This window comes from Salvelinus namaycush, chromosome 2, assembly GCF_016432855.1.
Source record: "Salvelinus namaycush isolate Seneca chromosome 2, SaNama_1.0, whole genome shotgun sequence".
Lineage (NCBI taxonomy): Eukaryota > Metazoa > Chordata > Actinopteri > Salmoniformes > Salmonidae > Salvelinus > Salvelinus namaycush.
The window spans coordinates 16,418,535-16,439,905 of record NC_052308.1 but is presented as its reverse complement, the minus strand read 5'-3'; the positions used below and the strand labels follow the sequence as shown (position 1 = coordinate 16,439,905).

The 21,371-nt window shown below is 41.1% G+C and overlaps 1 protein-coding gene across 1 annotated transcript in view; it reads right to left on the bottom strand.

The window, feature by feature from the left end:
• The window catches only part of LOC120024657 (immunoglobulin superfamily member 21-like), a 159,980-nt gene that overhangs the window by 117,788 nt on the left and 20,821 nt on the right, over positions 1-21,371 (bottom strand). The window lies entirely within an intron of this gene.

Sequence of the window (21,371 nt, the reverse complement as noted above, 5' to 3'; positions counted from 1 at the left end):
CCTATTCTGTTATTGTTTTATGGGTCATTATAAACTCTCTGCAAGGTATCCAAGTTGCTCCTGCTAATAATAATAATTTACCCCCCTTGATTTGGTTTGCTTGTTATGTCATAGGCAATTCATGTTTTGTTTAGTTGTCAGTTTTGTGTCCTCTGAATGCCTACTCTGACTACTCGGTGCCAATATCATTCATTGGCCTCTTGTTATTTGAGAACCATCCTTTTAATTAAGAAATGGTGGGTAGCTGTCCTGGATTAAATGTGGAATGGAAAGCTGGGCTCCCTGACAGGTTGAGCTCTTTGGTAAAGTGCAATGTGACTGTTTCAAAGCAAGACACAAACAACATTTTGGCATATTTTTCTCTCTACTAGAGCAGATACAAACCAGGAGGATTAAAGTTATTAATTGCATTAAGGGGAGGTTCTCAGGGAACAGCCAGTGTTCTAGTTAATTAACTATTTGGAAATGTGAAAACTCAACTTGCATCATGTCCTGGAGGGATTATAAAAATGGAACAGAGTTTACAGAGGATGAACACATTAGAGATACTAGTGTTCATCAGTGCTGTATTCTGGCGTGAAACACTAGGTAGACAAACTTCCAGACAGTAATGTTAAGATCACGCCATTACATCTCATTTTAAAGCACAAGTCTCTTAGGAGTGCACCTACCTGTGATAGAATATCACCATATCGGCAAAGCTCTTCAGTCAAAACCGCATGACAAAAAGATAAACAATGGAATATCTGATTCGACGTGTGGTTAAAATGAGAAAAATATAACAATTTAATATTGAATGAGGATTTTTGTTTCATAATTAACAGTGCTGCACTCAGTTCAACGGGGGAGACAAAGTCACCCTGAAAATCGGCATTACTAGTAAATAATGTGTGCCACTGTCTGCTTCCTCAATTTAACTCAATCATGTCTTATTAAAAATGGAAAAAGCGCCTATGCCACATTAGGGATTAGAAAGTTGATGTATTTAAGCATGAAATGAGCAGAATGCATTGCAGATTGATGAATATTTCCCCCAACCCAGGAAGGACCCATTTGCAGTGGTTGCATGGGGAATGTGAAGAAGGATTGGTGCAAATCTGTATGTTAATCCCCAGTAACCTGCCTGACACCTCATCACCACAAATTAAAAGCAAAATCCCTCCACTGGATTACTGATAAGCTTCCCATAGGGGAGGCAATGCTGCCTTTTAATAGGTGGAACCCAAAATGGCTGCAACAGATGAAATTCATAATTAACTTGGAAATTGCTTCTTTTTTTTTTCTTCAAATGCATTTTGTATATTACATTTACCATGCAGTAATGAATTATAGGCAGAATGTATCTTATTTAGTCTTTATCCTCTGCAGGTTTATATTGAAGAGCTCAAATAGTTATTTAGTCATTGGTACAGTAGTTACACGTTAAATGCATAAGCATTAAACACCAAATGTGTGTTTAAATAATTGACAACCTGCTCTTCTTCCAATGCAATGAATAACATCCTCTTAATATTGTGCTATCAACAGCTACAGATGGTGACTGCAGCTATCTAGAGGGTATAAGGAATAGAGGGTGGTGGTTAGGGACTGCATAGCTCCACAGTGGCCCTGATGTCTTTTAAACCATCTGTCTTCCAGCTTGCTCACCCTTGTGTGCCCACACCAATCTGCAGTGTGAGGAGGAAAATGGGAGAGATTGCTTATAGACCTATGTGATGAATAAAAAAAACATAGCTAGGATACTTAGTTCAACTTAAATGGTACCTGAAGGTTTCTCTGTGACTTAATTTAACCCCAGTGCGTAATGTGTTGACTCCATAGGTGGAGTCCTCTGGTTTCCTCATTGGTGTTGTACGTATGTGGGGATGAGAGAGAAGATGTCCGCTGACTATCTGATGATTAAGTCCAAGTTAGAGGAAGGTGTGAGTTTGTAGTCCTGTGTTCACTTAGTGCTCATTGATCAAACAGATTAAGGACAAGTGCACATAAGGATGTTGTCACCTTGCCATGGATCTGCATTTATTATCCACCTGTCTTTGATTATCCCCTTTGTTTCCAGATAGAAGCGCTGTATTGCACAACATATCATTCACTTCTGCAGTTATGTCAAGCTTTCTTGTTTTTCCACCTTCATGTTATTGTTCCTGACCCACTGGTGCATCTTAAATATTACTTTTTGTAAGAGTTGCTGAGGCATTTTTTAAAAACCCTGGCTTGGATCCCCAAAGAAAGTAATTCATAATAGTGGGAGAGTGTTCTCTTAGTAATGAACCAAGGCTACATTTCCTGTCTGCTAAATAGCACTAAAACCTGTATTACTCACTATATTTGCAGCAGTATACTGTACTTATCCAACCCTCTCTTTACAATGTCCATGGGATGGAAGAAATAACGTTTTGCGAGCTGTGGGAGCTATTTGAAACTCGTTTTGTGTTAGGTGTTTTCCCTTCTATAGCTAGAGCACTGTTAGTGCCAACTTTGGCTCGGATTTAATTTTAAAACCAAGTGCTGTTTCCAGAGTGAAGGGTATGGTTCACATTGTTCTTCCTCTGGTCCAACTCTCTTTTTTTCAGGGGGTTAATATGTACTCCAGACAACAGAGAGTCTAGGCACAGACATAATATCTGATCCAGAGCAGCAGTCTCCGTCTGGTCTGGTGTGCTTTGATCTCATCATCCGTCTCCCTCTCACTGACAGCATTAATACCCACTTCTCAATGGCCTTGTCTGGGATGGTTGTAGATGGCCACTTTTAGTAGGCCCTTGTGCATTGTTTAACAGCCTGAAGTAATTCCCTGACGTAGGTAGGTTGACCCTCACCCTGCTTTCTCCAGCCTACCTCGGCCTCGCCCACACAGGGTGGCAAACAAGGCTCGGCCCTTCCTGTTGGCGACACAGATTCATGAAGCCACAGCTTTAATCCCTGCATGCCAATCTGCCAGCTCAAACCTTAGCCAATCCCAAACCAGTACTACTCTGATATATTGGGATGAAAATGAGTAATAGCGTGCAGAGAGAATGTGACACAGATAATATCCACCACACTGATAGGCATCTCTGGCTGGTGTATCTTCTCACACTAAGGGGTCCCAAGCAATCACGCTCATGTTTCTTCACATTGCCTTGAACAACGTCAGTTAAAGTAGTTGGCTCTGTATGGAATAAAGGACCGCAATGTGATTGTGCGACAGATTGCCTTTTTTAGTTCATGTGTGACATGACTGAACTACCGCACCGCTAAAGCCGCTTTATCTGTCAAAACACAGACCATCTCAATCAGAATGACAGAGTAGGGCCTCTGACATCTATGTGCATGGAAGAACATGTGTGCGTCATCTATGAAAGCCCTGGTTGAATTAGCATATTCTCCTCCCTGCTGGGAGGAGTGACAGAGAGAGAGAGAGGGAGGGAGGTTGGAGAGGAGGGAGGTTGGCGAGGAGGGAGAGAGGCAGGTAGGAGTGGGGTGTGTTATCTGGAGCGTGAAATCCCCTTAAACAAGCTGTGTGACACTTAGGGGCCAGCAGGGGTCCACAGGCAGTAGACAGTCCAGTACAGTTTAGCACTAACTAGGCTGGATGACTACAACTGCATGCTGTTTACTTCCAGGATTAATTTCCCAGCAGCACATGTACTGAGTAAAGCATTGCAGCACACCACATGTTAACTGGTTCAGTGGACAGCGCACTGCAGCATTTTGTGTTGACAGGTGTCACCACTGACTGTCAACAAGGTGAAGCTCTTCTGCTTTGCTTAACTGACATGTTTTATCATTACAATAGATTCATAGAATATAGCTTGTCTTGTTATACTGGTTGTTTTCTTTGTTTAGTGTAGCTTCTGGTTTACCCAGCCTCACCCCCTTTGAGGCCTCAGTTGAACAGCTCAATGGAGCTCAATAGTTGTTATGACTGCTTTGTGTCTTATCTCCATTCATTATTCACAACTAACTGACAATTTATCCAGATACTTTGATTAAGACGCTGCTCCACCTCCTGCAGATTTATAGATACCAAGTGAGAATCGGTATAAATGGACACTATCATGTGAAATGTACCCAGACTGTAAGTGCCAGATTGATTGACTGTAAGTGCCAGATGCCAGATTGACCTGAAGCAGTGTTCTGGTTTAGACTCCTCCCAATAGCCTGAGCAGTGGCGATTTTGGCATGTAAATCTTGGTGGGGCAAGATTTTATTTTGGTCCCCAAATCAAACCAAATTTTATTTGTCATACGCGCCGAATACCACGTGTAGACGTTACCGTGACATGCTAACTTACATGCGCTCAACCAACAATGCAGTTTAAGAAATATAATTAGGAAAATATTTACACAAGAAAATGACATAACAATAACGAGGCTATATTTGTTAATTTAATCTTTATTTAACTAGGCAAGTGAGTTAAGAACCAATTCTTATTTAAAATGATGGCCTACCAAAAGGCAAAATGCCTCCTGCGGGAATAAAAATTTAAATAAATTAAATAAAAATATAGGACAAAACACACATCACGACAAGAGAGAAAACACAACACAACATAAAGAGAGACCTAAGAAACATAGCATGGCAGAAACACATGACAACACAGCATGGTAGCAACACAACATAACAACAACATGATAGCAGCTCAAAACAGGGTACAAACATTGTTGGGCACAAACAACAGCACAACGGGTAAGGTAGAGACAACAATACATCACGTAAAGCAGCCACAACTGTCAGTAAGAGTGTCCATGATTGAGTCTTTGAATGAAGAGATTGAGATAAAACTGTCCAGTTTGAGTGTTTGTTGCAGCTCGTTCCAGTCGCTAGCAGCAGCGAACTGAAAAGACGAGCGACTCAGGGATGTGTGTGCTTTGGGGACCTTTAACAGAATGTGACTGGCAGAACAGGTGTTGTATGTGGAGGATGAGGGCTGCAGTAGATATCTCAGATTAGGGGGGAGTGAGGCCTAAGAGGGTTTTATAAATAAGCAGCAACCAGTGGGTCTTGCAATGGGTATACAGAGATTACCAGTTTACAGAAGAGTATAGAGTGCAGGGATGTGTCCTATAAGGCGCATTGGTGGCAAATCTGATGGCCGAATGGTAAAGAACATCTAGCCGCTCGAGAGCACCCTTACCTGCCAATCTATAAATTATGTCTCCATAATCTAGCATGGGTAGGATGGTCACCTGAATCAGGGTTAGTTTGGCAGCTGGGGTGAAAGAGGAGCGATTACGATAGAGGAAACCAGGTCTAGATTTAACTTTAGCCTGCAGCTTTGATATGTGCTGAGAGAAGGACAGTGTACCATCTAGCCAAATTCCCAAGTACTTGTATGAGGTGACTTCCTCAAGCTCTAAACCCTCAGAGGTAGTAATCACACACTTGGGTGACTGGAGTCTTTGAACCTTTTTTGGCCTTCCTCTGACACCGCCTAGGATATAGGTCCTGGATGTCAGGAAGCTTGGCTCCAGTGATGTACTGGGCCATACGCACTACCCTCTGTAGTGCCTTACGGTCAGATGCCGAGTAGTTGTCATACCAGGCAGTGATGCAACCGGTCAGGATGCTCTCGATGGTGCAGATGTAGAACTTTTTGAGGATCTGGGGACCCATGCCAAATCTTTTCAGTCTCCTGAGGGGGAAAAGGTGTTGTCGTGCCCTCTTCACAACTGTCTTGGTCTGTTAGACCATGATAGTTTGTTGGTGATGTGGACACCAAGGAACTTGAAACTCTCGACCCGCTCCACTTCAGCCCCGTCGATATTAATGAGGGCCTGCTCGACCCTCCTTTAACTATAGTCCACGATCAGCTCCTTTGTCTTGCTCACATTGAGGGAGAGGTTGTTGTCCTGGCACCACACTGCCAGGTCTCTGACCTCCTCCCTATAGGCTGTCTCATCGTTGTCGGTGATCAGGCCTACCACTGTTGTGTTGTCAGCAAACGTAATGATGGTGTTGGAGTCGTGCTTGGCCACGCAGTCGTGGGTGAACAGGGAGTACAGGAGGGGACAAAGCACACACCCCTGAGGGGCCCCAGTGTTGAGTGTGGCAGATATGTTGTTGCCTATCCTTACCACCTGGGGGCAGCCCGTCAGGAAGTCCAGGATCCAGTTGCAGTGGGAGGTGTTTAGTCCCAGGGACCTTAGCTTAGTAATGAGATTTGTGGGCACTATGGCGTTGAACACTGAGCTGTAGTAAATTAACAGCATTCTCACATTCTCACAAAGGGCAGTGTGGAGTGCAATTGAGATTATGTCATCTGTGGATGTGTTGGAGCGGTATGCGAATTGGAATGAGTCTAGGGTTACCGGGTATGATGGTGTTGATTGGAGCCATGACCAGCCTTCATGGTTACCAACATGGGTACTACAGGGTGGGATGCATAAAGGGACGACAAGCGGATGAGAGGCAATCCGTATTTTCGATGAAGACATTAATGAGCGAGCTAGGACAGACATAGTCAATATAACTATTTGTTCAGCACTTCTGAAATGTACAGCGACAGAACACAGAACATGGGCCGTTCTTACAGAATTCTCCCTGTACACCAAGTCAGAACCGTAGGATAAATAAAGGGGGTATTTATAAGCAGACATTGAAAGCTCTTAGAATATTCTATGATTACATTTCCTTAAAACAGGTTACAGACTACATGTGCACCACAAAGTCAGAACAGTAGGCGAAATGGATAGGGTGAGGCACATGGGCTACTAACAGCTTACTACACAACATACACTTAGTATTACTTTCTTAGCTACAGTATATCTCCCTGGCATATTACATAGTTTATTCAGCAGCATAAAATACATTTTTGGACTCACCCTGTTGTGAAGTGCTCACTTGAACAGTAAGGTGGCGCAGCGGTCCAAATTTTGTCATCCAACTTTCTCATCAAATCTGTCATTCTCTGGAAATGTGGTGCATTCAAGACAACTGGGAACTCGGGGAAAAAAACAAAGTCAAATCATGATGACGTCAGTGATCTTCCGGTCGTAGCTCTAGAAAGAGGCTAGAGTTCCCGACTTACAATTCCGAGTTGGATGACCGTTCAAAACATATTTTCCCAGTCAGAGGTCGCTTTTTCCTGAGTTTCCAGTTGTCTTGAACTCACTGAAGTCAGATTTCCCAGTTCCAAGATAACAGTTGTTTAGAGCGCGGCATAAATCATGCTGGATTGACAGCATGGCCAATGTTGAATGTTTATCATTTTAAGCTTGGAAAAGAAACCCTTAAACACAGACTTGGGACCACACACCCACTCTACTGAATATAAGGCTAGTGATTGCTTTGCAATGCTTGCAGTTAGCCACTGATTTCTTCCAAACGACTCTTTGTTGAATTTGCGATGTTTTATCTATAATTTCTCTTCATTATTTCTCTTCTTATGACAATGAAATAAAAGGATTTGCCAGTAGATTGTCGACTTGATTCATGATGATTACTGCTAGCTAAGATTTTGAAAGTATGATGTTGACATGATCAGTCCAATCAAAGCTACAGTACTCTAGATATAACATTATTTGACTTCATTTTATCTGTGGCCAATGACCTTGAGCCTTCTTGGATGGGCACTTCTAATGTAACTCTATGGCAGCACCCAATGGGCTTACATTTTCGAGCTCTACCCTTAGATTTAGCGGTGATGTAGTGTCCCCATGAGTGACAGAACACTGAGCCAATCACGGAGCAACTAGAGAACATTACCAACCCCTACGCTCTGTATTTTCCGCTGGCTGCCCCACCACCAAAGAAAGCACTGAGCTAGGCTGAACACCTGCATTTTGGAGCTGCCTTACTCAAAAAAGAGACCATGTTTGTATGCAGCTTTATTAACTCAATGATATATTTATTTTCTACATTGTTTGCAAACTGATATGTGACACTTATTATTGCCATAATAACATGCAAAACAGGCAACCCCCCCTTTTTAGCATGTGGGGCTCAAAACAGGTGGGTCTCTGCCCCACCTTCCCTGAATGATGGGTCACCACTGAGCCTGTGCTTTTACTGTGGCTAGCTCGCTGTATTCTCTCCCACGGCTGCTGATGCAGCTGCAGCCTATAAATAAGCACACCTCTGATGAGCTGAGGGAGAAGGGTTAACCCCAGAGACCTGGGCCTATCTCACCTGACCTCAAAGAGGGAGCACAGCACAGAGATCAGGTAGGATTAGGTTCACTCTCTATCTGGAGAGATCATATATCTAGACACTGTAGGACACTCTGTAGTACTCTCTAGTATATGTACGCAAACCCCAACCCCTGTCAGCTACTTTACCTGGTCCCCTCACTCCTCACCTGGCCATCCATTATGGCCTAGTGTAGTAGGAGGAAGAGAAGCAGCATGTCCACCCATGCCTGTCTTTCATATCTCCAGATGGCAGAGGTGTTTGGAGAGGCCTTGGTTTGTTTGTTTGTGCCACCTCTGCAGTGGCGACCCATCATTCAACTTTATTGAGTTAATAAAGTCGCATACACACATGGTCTCTTTTTTGTTTTCTTGAGTAAGGCAGTGCTAGAATGCAGGTGTTTCAGCCTAGCTCGGCACTGTCTGTGGAAGCGAAATTGTAGATAAAATGTATCGGTGCTCATCGGCCATTGGACATAAAGATTACACAACCAGTTGGAAATCGCAAATTCAAATTCAACACTGAGTAGTTTGGAAGGGATCAGTGGCTAACTGCAAGCATTGCAAAGCAACCTGTAGCCTGCTATTCAATGGAGTGGCTGTATGTTTTATGAGTTCCCACCATAAATCCAGAGAATGCCAGACTTTGATGACAAAATTGGCCCACAAAGGACCGCCGCACCACCTTCATGTTTAAGTGAGCACATCACAAGCCAAGGTGAGTCCAAAAATGTATTGTATACTGCTGAATAAATGATGTAATATGCAAGGGAGATATGTATACTGTAGCTAAGAAAGTAATACTAAGTGTATGTTGTGTAGTAAGCTGTTAGTAGCCCATGTGCCTCACCCTAATAATTTGGTCTATTTTCACCTCTTAATTTCGCCTAACGTTACTGTTCTGACTCGGTGGTGCTGCACATGTAGCCTATAACCTTTTTTGAGAAATGTCATCATCTAATATTGTAAGAGGTTTCATTGTCTGCTTATATGGTCCCTTTATTTATCCTACGGTTCTGACTTGGTGTACATGGAAAATACTGTAAGAGCAGCCAATGTTCTGCATTCTGTTGCTGTTCATTTCAAAAGTGCTGAACACACTGTAGCTCACTCATTAATGTCTTAAACGAAATTACGGATTGCCTCTTATCAGCTCCTCGTTCCCTTATGCCATCATTTGTACATTTTAATTGTCAGTAGAAACCACATTTGTTTAAATATCGAAAGAAAATGTAATTACAAAATTATACTTAAGTATCAAGAGTAAAGTAAAAATATAAATAATGGAATATTACTTATATAAAGCCAACCAGACGGTACAGTTTTTATTTTGTTATATTTATTTATTTATCGATAGCAAGGGGGACACTCCAACATCTTTTACAAACAAAGCATTTGTGTTTAGTAAGTCCGCCAGGTCAGACGCAGTAAGGAATACCAGGGTTGTTCTCTTGATAAGTGCATGAATTGGACAAACTTTCTGTCATGTTAAGCATTTAAAATGTAACGTGTGCTTTTGGGTGTCAGGGAAAATGTATGGAGTAAAAAGTAAATTCTTTTCTTTAGGAATCTAGTCAAGAAAAAGTTAAAGTTGTCAAAAATATAAGTAGTAAAGTACAGATACCACAAAAAACTACTTAAGTAATACTTTATTGCATTTTTACTAAAGTACTTTACACCACTGGCGCCTGTCACCAACTACTATACCCCCTTTCAAAGGCACTGAAATCTTTTGTCTTGCCCATTCACCCTCTGAATGGCACACATACACAATCAATGTCTCAATTGTCTCAAGGCTTAAAAATCCTTATTTAACCGGTCTCCTCCCCTTCATCTACATTGATTGAAGTGGATTTAACCTCTTCAGGCTGCAGGGTGAATATTGAAAAAACTGGAAAATATGCGCACATTTTCAAACGGCCTCTTAAGAAATTTTTGATATTCCAATATGCATATATTTACTATTATTGGATAGAAAACAGTCTATAGTTTCTAAAAACGTTTGAATTATTTCTCTAAGTTGAACAGAACTATTTTTACAGCCCATTTCCTATCCAGAATTGAGATTTCCAAAATGCGATGTCTCTCTTTAAGACCTTGTCTATAAAAGGTCATGACACTTAGGACCGTAGAAACACGTCATACGCCTTCATCTGGGTGTAATGCGGAAGTGAGAGTTGAAAGGAGTCGAATATCTCTTCCAGGGACTGAATAGTACATCTTCTTGTGAGACCTGCGCAGTTAAAAAAAATTCCGGGCGGGAGGCAGAATCTGGACTCGGCTCCTGGAAGACGCTCGATAAAGGTGAATATGATCTCTGGCTACGATATTATTTGATACATGTCACAAAATCATCCTAAAGTATGTTTTTTCAATATACTTTAATTATATTATTGCAATTTATTCTGGACTTTAGACGTGATGCTTTGGAAGAATTTTTTGAAGAAGGAGAGGTTAGCGCCGCACGGCCATTGTGCTTGCTAAACCAAGAGGGAAATAGTTGGTTCTGGAACCCAACTAAAGACTGTACTGGACAATGGACCCCGTTACAACATTCTGATGGAATATCAACAAAGATAAGGACCCAATTTGGGATGCTTTTTCATATATCTGTCAGGTTAACCTGTTAGGCGGGCTGTCCCGATATCGGTACAACTGTGACAACATCCAACTCAATTGTAGGGCGCGAAATTCAAAATCTATTTTTTTAAAATATTTAACTTTCACATATTAACAAGTCCAATACAGCATTTGAAAGATAAACATCTTGTCAATCCAGCCAACATGTCCGATTTTTTAAATGTTTTACAGAGAAAACACCACATATATTTATGTTAGCTCACCACCAAATAAAAAAGTGGACAGACACGTATGATTATGATTATGATGTATGAATTATGATTCAAGTAGCATGCACAAGCCAGCCTAAATAACCTAGACCCAACCTAAAGAACCTAGAAAAAACTACCTCAGATGACAGTCCTATAACATGTTACACAATAAATCTATGTTTTGTTCATAAAATGTGCATATTTTAGCTATAAATCAGTTTTACATTACTGCTCCCATCATTGCTACAGCATAGCTACAGTCTGAAATCACACGGGAGTAGCCAGAGAAAATACAGACACCAACGTCAACTACTAATTACACCTCATAAAACATTTCAGAAAAACATATGGTGGATAGCTAATGAAAGACAGATATCGTGTGAATAGAGCCAATATTTCCGATTTTTGAAGTGTTTTACAGCGAAAACACAATATATCGTTATATTAGCTAACAACATTAGCTAGCATACGGCAGCATTGATTCTAGTCAAGCGCTAGCATAGCACAGTTCGACAGATATATGAAAAAGCATCCCAAATTGGGTCCTTATCTTTGTTGATATTCCATCAGAATGTTGTAACGGGGTCCATTGTCCAGTACAGTCTTTAGTTGGGTTCCAGAACCAACTATTTCCCTCTTGGTTTAGCAAGCACAATGGCCGTGCGGCGCTAACCTCTCCTTCTTCAAAAAATTCTTCCAAAGCATCACGTCTAAAGTCCAGAATAAATTGCAATAATATAATTAAAGTATATTGAAAAAACATACTTTAGGATGATTTTGTGACATGTATCAAATAATATCGTAGCCAGAGATCATATTCACCTTTATCGAGCGTCTTCCAGGAGCCGAGTCCAGATTCTGCCTCCCGCCCGGATTTTTTTTTTAACTGCGCAGGTCTCACAAGAAGATGTACTATTCAGTCCCTGGAAGAGATATTCGACTCCTTTCAACTCTCACTTCCGCATTACACCCAGATGAAGGCGTATGACGTGTTTCTACGGTCCTAAGTGTCATGACCTTTTATAGACAAGGTCTTAAAGAGAGACATCGCATTTTGGAAATCTCAATTCTGGATAGGAAATGGGCTGTAAAAATAGTTCTGTTCAACTTAGAGAAATAATTCAAACGTTTTTAGAAACTATAGACTGTTTTCTATCCAATAATAGTAAATATATGCATATTGGAATATCAAAAATTTCTTAAGAGGCCGTTTGAAAATGTGCGCATATTTTCCAGTTTTTTCAATATTCACCCTGCAGCCTGAAGAGGTTTTAACAAGTAACATCAATAAGTGATCATAGCGTTCACCTGGATTCACCTGGTCAGTCAATGTCATGGAAAGAGCAGGTGTTCTTAATGTTTTGTACAATCTGTGTATATTAAGACCAAGTTTCCTGCTGCTACAGTATTATTTAGTAAATAAGAATCCCCCTCCTCTTCAGAAAAAAACCGAATATTAAATATATAAATAAAATGAAACAATAGAGTGTTCTAGTTAAAGATGAAAGCCTGCTTTTAGCCTTGATTTTGTTTGACTCCGTTTCTCGAGACCATAGGGAAGGCTTCTGATTTCCATTCGTCAGACTCTACAATTGCTCCTTTGATTAATTATATGCATCTAAATATCTATTTATATCACCCAATGGCAAGCAATATACCCAGATATGTAACAAAACTATGTTTTAAAGAGAAATGGAGTTAATTTATGTTGGCCTTTAATTTCTGACAAATTGTGGCCTGGTAAGCCAACATATGATGTCTTTATTAGACTCTCTGATTCACGATTCTCTTACATAGCATTATATCATCTTAAGGATTGTACCCTTTTTTAAAATTTTCTCCCAAAATGACATAACCAAATCTAACTGCCTGTAGCTCACGACCTGAAGCAAGGATATGTATATTCTTGATACCATTTGAAAGTAAATACTTTGAAGTTTGTGGAAATGGGAAATTAATGTAGGAGAATATAATACATTAGATCTGGTAAAAGATAATACAAACCAAAAAAACATTTTTACATTTTTTACAAATCAGAGCAAGATTACGGAATGTTAATACATTATTTACCTTCAGAGGTGAATGTATCAAACCAGTTGCCGTGATAAAAGTTTTTGGTTGTTGTGCACTCTCCTCAAACAATAGCATGGCATTTTTCACGGTAAGAGCTACTGTTAATTGTATAGTGCAGTTAGATTAACAAGAATTTAAGATTTCTGCAAATATAAGACATGTCTATGTCCCTGAAAGTTGGCTGTTGTATACAACATCCTTCTAGTCACATTAGCGCACGTTAGCAACAACCGTCCCAGTTATGGGACACCCACCCAGTAAAGGATGTACACTGAGTGTACAAAACATTAGGAACACCTTCCTAATATTCAGTTGCACCACTTTTTGCTCTCAGAACAGCCTCAATTCGTCGGGGCATGGACTACAAGGTTTCTGTCAAAAGCATTCGAAAGGGATGCTGGCCCATGTTGACTCCAGTGCTTCCCACCGTTGTGTCAAGTTGGCTGGATGTCCTTTGGGTGGTGACCATTTTTGATACACATGGGAGCTGTTGAGCGTGAAAAACCTTGCAGGGCTGCAGTTCTTGACATACTCAAAAAGGGTGTGCATGGCACCTACTACCATACCCTGTTCAAAGGTACTTCCTTCAAGCTTTTGTCTTGCCCATTCACCCTCTGAATGGCACACATACACAATCCATGTCTCAATTGTCTCAAGGCTTAAAATCTGTCTTTAACCTGTCTCCTCACCTTCATCTTCACCGATTGAAGTGGATTTAACAGGTGACATCAATAAGGGATCATAGCTTTTCCCTCGATCACCCATCAGTTGATGTCAGAAAAATAGCATGTTTTGTAGACTCAAAACAAAGCTTATCACATTCTCTGCATGCTATATCCATCAATCAGTCTATAAGGCTGGTCTTCATTTGAGTGCCATTATTTTAATTTAACCCTTATTTTACCAGGTAAGTTGACTGAGAACACCTTCTCATTTATAGCAACAACCTGGAGAATAGTTACAGGGAAGAGGCTTGTAGATAGACTATTATTAGGATTGTGAAAATACAGTAAAACCCCATTTGATTTTGGGTTTAGAAACATGTTTCTAGAGTAAAATTTTACATGCACATTTTATGCAAGAATGCAGTCTGGTTATAACACATCTCTGGAGTCTTCTTGGCATTAAAAGTGGTGAACATTTGTTTTTTAGAGCTTTGCTAATTCACAGAGCCAATCAACTGTGAAATACAGTGGCTTTAAATGCCAGTACATCCTCTGAGCTTTGCTTTTGGGTGGAGCATTAGAATATTGCCAATTGATGCATTTTTATAGAGGCAATGAAACTGTCAAGGCCTGGAATACAGAGACATGAGCCCTCTTAAGGTAGCTCTCCATAGTGCCATTTAATAGGTCCTATCAGGTCCTATCCTTAACTGCACACACTCCAAACTCGCTCTCAGTGATGATTCTTAGTGAAGAAGAGAGCTCATTTAAACATTGTTTGATGCTTTTAATATGTTGTTTGAGTGTCATTGGCTCAGATAAGAATAATTAATAAGAGCTATTAGCATCATTGCTTTTATAACCTGATTGTGGGTTGAAGAACTCCGTAACTCCAAACACAAAGTTAATACTGTATTGTCTACTTTAAGGCATTGTGCCACTACCACCCAGCTGTAATGGAAGAAAACCCCAAAGCTTTCATTTCTATTTTCTCTTTATTTTTCAAAGGTATAGCCTTTGGAATCTGCTAGAACTCCAAAAAATCCCTTCATTCCATGGTCTTCGTCATAATTATGGAGAGAGACTGTGATTCCAGGCTGTCTTTGCAGACATGCATCTCAACTGGGATTATCTATGGTCTGGTTAAACCCTTTTCCTCACCAAGCTAATGACTGAGGCATGCTGAGCCATGTGGCATCACAGAAAATGTAATCCTTCCTCATAAAAAAAAGCTAATATACACTGCCAAACGTATCCAGATTATTAGTATTTTTGTTTCAACACAGCCTTAATTTGTCAACAAGAAATGTTACTGAGCTACGTAGGGGAGAGTGGGGTAAGTTAAGCCATTTTTACATTCAGCATCACGCTGTCAAGGGAAATATAGTATTCTTTCTAACAAAGATATCTACATACATTTCAGAATGTTGTGTATCCCTGGAAATAATCAGAATGAATTCATATAAACATTACAGTTTTGAAAACATACTTTTGCTCCATCAGTACAGATACCAACACATCTTTACCGCCAAAGTCTATTTGATGTCACAAAGCTGTCCAGTACTTTAAAAATATCCTATCCTGTTGTCCTGGTTTCCAGTGGTTTGTAGAAGAGGATGTCTTCCTTAATTGACCCCCCATAAACATAATGGACATATACCAGGAGCTGTGCCATGCCAGGTCTGTTGTCTCATCCAGCTGTAACGCATAGAATTCACTGGCTTGTATCCGAAGCAGTACTTGTTTCAAAACATCTCCTGCCATATGACTGATGAGTTGTGAAACAGTGTTGTTTGATGAAGGCACTGTCTGTATAGTTTTTTTGGCCTTTTCCCCAAGCATTGTCCCAGCCATATCCACGGCAGCAGGAATAATGAAGTCCTCCACAATAGTATGGGGCTTGCCTGTCCTAGCCACTCGGTAGCTCACCATATGAGAAGCTTCTAGCCCCTTCTTATTAATGGTATCTGTTGCTTTTATACATGTCTTACTACTCGAAAGTCATCTTAAATCTCTCTCAAAAAACTCCCGTGGCTTAGTTTTCAAATGTACATGTTTTGTTTCTAAATGTCTGCACAAGAGTGAAGGTTTCATCGAGTTGTGAGATAGTACTTTTGCACATTTAACACACTGTGGCTGAGGAAAGGCACTACTCCCAATATAAGTGAACCCCAAATCAATGTAGTTCCCATCATATTTGCGCCTCTTCGATGATCCAAAGTCCCTCTGTTGTTCAGTGCTTCCCGGGTAAGGGGGCAGGGGCTCTTCAGCTGCATCAGATTCACAACTGTCAGTGTCCATCCTCGCTGGGCTAACAACAAATGTAGAATTACTGATGCTAGCATTGGAAGCAGAACAACTTGTGTTGTCGACAGGTGCAGGTGTAGTACTGCTGGTTGTAGCAGTACTACCAGTAGAGCTGGTATGTATCTGTATAGACGCGGGCCTTACTTTTATTTACTGCGGGCCTTACTGTATAGACGCGGGCCTACCATTCATCCATTTTCAAGCAAACGGAATGAGCAGCAGCTACGTTTGGCTACATACAGACCATTAGTGGAATTCCCGCGAGAGAGTAACGGTTAATGTGATTGGATGTAAATTATTTGACTAGGCTACCTGTATTTGACATTGTGTTGTTATTTCGCTGAACACTAGGTTGTTTAACCTCTACAGGATCGATGGGTCCCCCGTTACTGTTGCGCTAACATAGGCTAATGTGATTAGCATGAGGTTGTAAGTAACAAGAACATTTCCCAGGACATAGACATATCTGATATTTGCTGAAAGCTTAAATTGTTGTTACTCTAACTGCACTGTCCAATTTACAGTAGCTATTACAGTGAAAAAATACCATGCTATTGTTTGTGCAGAGGGGCACAGTTATGAACTTGAAAATATATTGATAAACCAATTAGGCACATTTGGGCAGTCTTGATACAACATTTTGATCAGAAATGCAATGGTTCATTGGCTCAGTCTAAAACTTTGCACATACACTGCTGCCATCTAGTGACCAACATTTAAATTGCACCTGTGCTGTAATAATACATTATGGCAGGTATTCCCAAACTGGGGTACCCCCAGGGGTACACGCAATGCCGTCACGGGTACGCCAAATAAAAATGTGAACTTTTTTTTCTTTTTTTCTTCACATTTTCAAACAGTCCATTTATATTTTCCAATGGGGCTATACATTTGGGTGAGGATTCCTTCTTGTCTGAGTTGCCTCGTTTCACTGCCAAAAATAAAATGAAGTATATAAAGTATATAAACCAAATACTTGTATACTTTTACTCAAGTTGTATTTTACTGGGTGACTCACTTTTACATGACTCATTTTCTATTACAATATTTTCACTTTTCCTCAAGTATGGCAATTTGGTTTGTGTCAAGTACTGCAAAAGTTTCCTAAGTGTATCAACTTAATATTAGGAAGGTGTTTTTAATGTTTTGTGCACTTAGTATATAACAATCTGTTAACACATTTATCAACTAACAATCTGTTAACACATTTATCAACTAATCATGTTGCCCTTTAATTAAGGATAATCCACACTTGAGATAAATGCTCGCAAAGGGAAATGTCAAAACTACCTGATGTTTTCTCTTTTTTCTATTTGTTTTCTATTTGTATAACAGTGTTGTGATGTATGGTATGGCAATTTAGTCACCCCAGCTTTAATTAGATTCTATTTTTATAGACATTCATAGGCATTTTATTGAAAAGATATTAGGGCACGTTGAGCAATAATTATTTTTTGTAATTCTAACTTTACCTAAAAGGTTCATGATGGCCCTTGTACCAATCACCAATACCAGGGTGCGAAATATAGAGCGGGCAAGCAGCTTGTCAATACTTCAGTGACGTTGTAATGGGAACACTAACATAACACTTTGTCTCAGTGACTGATCGATCGTAAACGAGTGAACATAAGCTACATCAGCAGAGGAGAGAGGCCATGGAAGCTTAAATTACATAAACATCTTTGTTTGAAAGTGAGGCTAATATTCTGGATCACATCAGTACAGGGGAACAACATCACCACTCTCACATACCAGAAATATTTGCATACTTAATCCAGGAAATAATATTGGTTTTACTGAACAGATGCATGTTTACAAACAAAATGGTACTTGAATATAGAATATTGCTTCTTTATAATACACAATATTACCTGAATACGGTGGTAGTTCTACAATGGATACATTTGACCTTTGGAATATTACTCTGGTCTGCTCTAGCCCAAAGGAGAAGCTGAGATATCTGTCTCTCTCCATTTGTCAGGCTGGAATTTGGTTGCAACAGCCAAACACAGGAACCAAATTGGAAGATTTCCGCTGGCCCAGTGGATAAGTTTTTCTAATTGTCATGGCATTTGTCATGTTGTTTCCTCACGCCCTCAACTACCAAAGGGGCCAGTCAGGCAATGATTCATGGATAAACCATTTACACAACAGGACAGAGCATAGCCATCCATATAAATGGTTGAAAGCTAGTCAAGATCAGTTCTGTTATGTTAAACACATTGGCTGTCTGTGCACATATGTAGAACAATGTAATGATCCAAAAGGCCTGACAAATTATTCACATTACAGATGCACACACTGACACACACATGCCGACACACACATGCCCGCACACACTGCCCTACCCCATCATATCAGAGTATAAAACCAGTGACACAATCTTGGAGAAAATCGTTATACTATAATGGTGTCCATTGAGAAAAAAAGCTAAATACAACAATATATCTCTGAATACTCTATGCTGTCTTTTTGTCATTTTCACACATGCGTTGGTGCTTAATGTGAGTCATTCACTTATTATCCCTAGTTATTGTAGATGGAGGCAGGCAATTCCTCTGTTAAATGGTTGTGGTACTTGTACATAGATTAGGAGGAATGAGATGTTGGTTTAAACACTAAGGCAAATGTGTAAAGCAAAAATTATATGAAAACTATGCCAATAGAGTTTAAAAATATATGTTTTCCCTTCATGTCACCTTACACAATAGCATATTGAGTAACTATTGATACATTCTGCACCTTGGTTGGCTCTAAAAGTCACATTGCTGAAGATTTTATTTTTTAAATGGCGCCGGAAGAAATGGCAGCAGTTTTACTGGTGCCCAACCAATTGTGCTATTATGTGTTTTTCTCACGTTATTTGTAACTTATTTTGCACATAATGTTTCTGCAACCGTATCTTACGGCAAAAAAGAGCTTCTGGATATCAGGACAGCGATCACTCACCTCGGATTAGACTAAGATTTTTTCTACAACAAGGACGACGCACAAGACATTATCCAAACACCCCACAGGGCCGACATCCCCGTTATTTGCAAGAAGAAGCGACGCAGGTACAGAGGACAAAGAGCCGGATGCCTCGTCAGGACCCGGAGAAGGTGACTGGGAAAGCTGCCGTTACCGTCAATACTACTCGCCAACGTGCAATCATTGGACAATAAATTAGACGAGGTACGATCACGAATATCCTACCAACGGGACATCAAAAACTGTAATATCCTATGTTTCGCGGAATCGTGGCTGAATGACGACATGGATATTCAGCTAGAGGGATATACGCTGCACCGGCAAGATAGAACATCACACTCCGGTAAGACAAGGGGGGACGGTCTGTGCATATTTGTAAACAAAAGCTGGTCCATGAAATCTAAGAACATCTCTAGATTTTGCTCACCTGAAGTAGAGTATATTGTGATAAATTGCAGGCCACACTACATGCCTAGAGCGTTTTCAGCTATACTTTTCGTGGCTGTTTATTTACCACCACAGACAGATGCTGGCACTAAGACCGCACTCAGTCAGCTGTATAAGGAAATAAGCAAACAGGAACCCACTCACCCACGGGCGGCGCTCCTAGTGGCCGGAGAATTTAATGCAGGGAAACTTAAATCAGTTCTACCAAATTTCTATCAACATTTTAAATGTGCAACCAGAGGGGAAAAAATTCTAGATCACCTGTACTCCACACACAGAGACGCATGCAAAGCTCTCCCTCGCCCTCCATTTGGTAAATCCGACCACAACTCTATCCTCCTGATTCCTGCTTACAAGCAAAAATTAAAGCAGGAAGCACCAGTGACTCAATCTATAAAAAAGTGGTCAGATGAAGCAGATACTAAACTATAGGACTATTTTTGCTATAACAAACTGGAACATGTTCCGGGATTCTTCCGATGGCATTGAGGAGTACACATCAGTCACTGGCTTTATCAATAAGTGCATCGAGGACATCATCCTCACAGTGACTGTACTTCCATACCACAACAAGAAGCCATGGATTACAGGCAACATTCGCTAAAGGGTAGAGCTGCCGCTTTCAAGGTGCGGGACTCTAACCCGGAAGCTTACAAGAAATCCTGCTATGCCCTGCGACAAACCATCAAACAGGCAAAGCGTCAATACATGGCTAAGATTAAATCATACTACACCGGCTCCGACGCTCGTCTTATGTGGCAGGGCTTGCAAACTATTACAGACTACAAAGGGAAGCACAGCCGCGAGCTGCCCAGTGACACAAGCCTACCAGATGAGCTAAATCACTTCTATGCTCGCTGCGAGGCAAGCAGCACTGAGGCATGCATGGGAGCATCAGCTCTTCCAGATGACTGTGTGATCATGCTCTCCGTAGCCGACATGAGTAAGACCTTTAAACAGGTCAACATACACAAGGCTGCGGGGCCAGACGGATTACCAGGACGTGTGCTCCGGGCATGTGCTGACCAACTGGCAGGTGTCTTCACTGACATTTTCAACATGTACCTGATTGAGTCTGTAATACCAACATGTTTCAAGCAGACCACCATAGTCCCTGTACCCAAGAACACAAAGGCAACCTGCCTAAATGACTACAGACTCGTAGCACACATGTCCGTAGCCATGAAGCGCTTTGAAAAGTTGGTCACGGCTCACATCAACACCATTATCCCAGAAACCCGAGACCCACTCCAATTTGCATTCCGCCCAAACAGATCCACAGATGATGCTGCCATCTCTATTGCACTCCACACTGCCCTTTCCCACCTGGACAAAAGGAACACTTATGTGAGAATGCTATTCATTGACTACAGCTCGGCGTTCAACACCATAGTGCCCTCAAAGCTCATCACTAAGCTAAGGATCCTGGGACTAAACACCTCCCTCTGCAACTGGATCCTGGACTTCCTGACGGGCTGCCCCCAGTGGTGAGGGTAGGTAGCAACACATCTGCCACGCTGATCCTCAACACTGGAGCCCCTCAGGGGTGCGTGCTCAGTCCCCTCCTGTACTCCCTCTTCACCCACGACTGCATGGCCTGGCACGACTCCAACACCATTAAGTTTGCAGACGACACAATAGTGGTAGGCCTGATCACCGACAACGACGAGACAGCCTATAGGGAGGAGGTCAGAGACCTGGCCGGGTGGTGCCAGAATAACAACCTATCCCTCAATGTAACCAAGACTAAGGAGATGATTGTGGACTACAGGAAAAGGAGGACTGATCACGCCCCCATTCTCATCGACGGGGCTGTAGTGGAGCAGGTTGAGAGCTTCAAGTTCCTTGGTATCCACATCACCAACAAACTAGAATGGTCCAAACACACCAAGACAGTCATGAAGAGGGCATGACAAAGCCTATTCCCCCTCAAGAAACTAAAAAGAGTTGGCATGGGTCCTGAGATC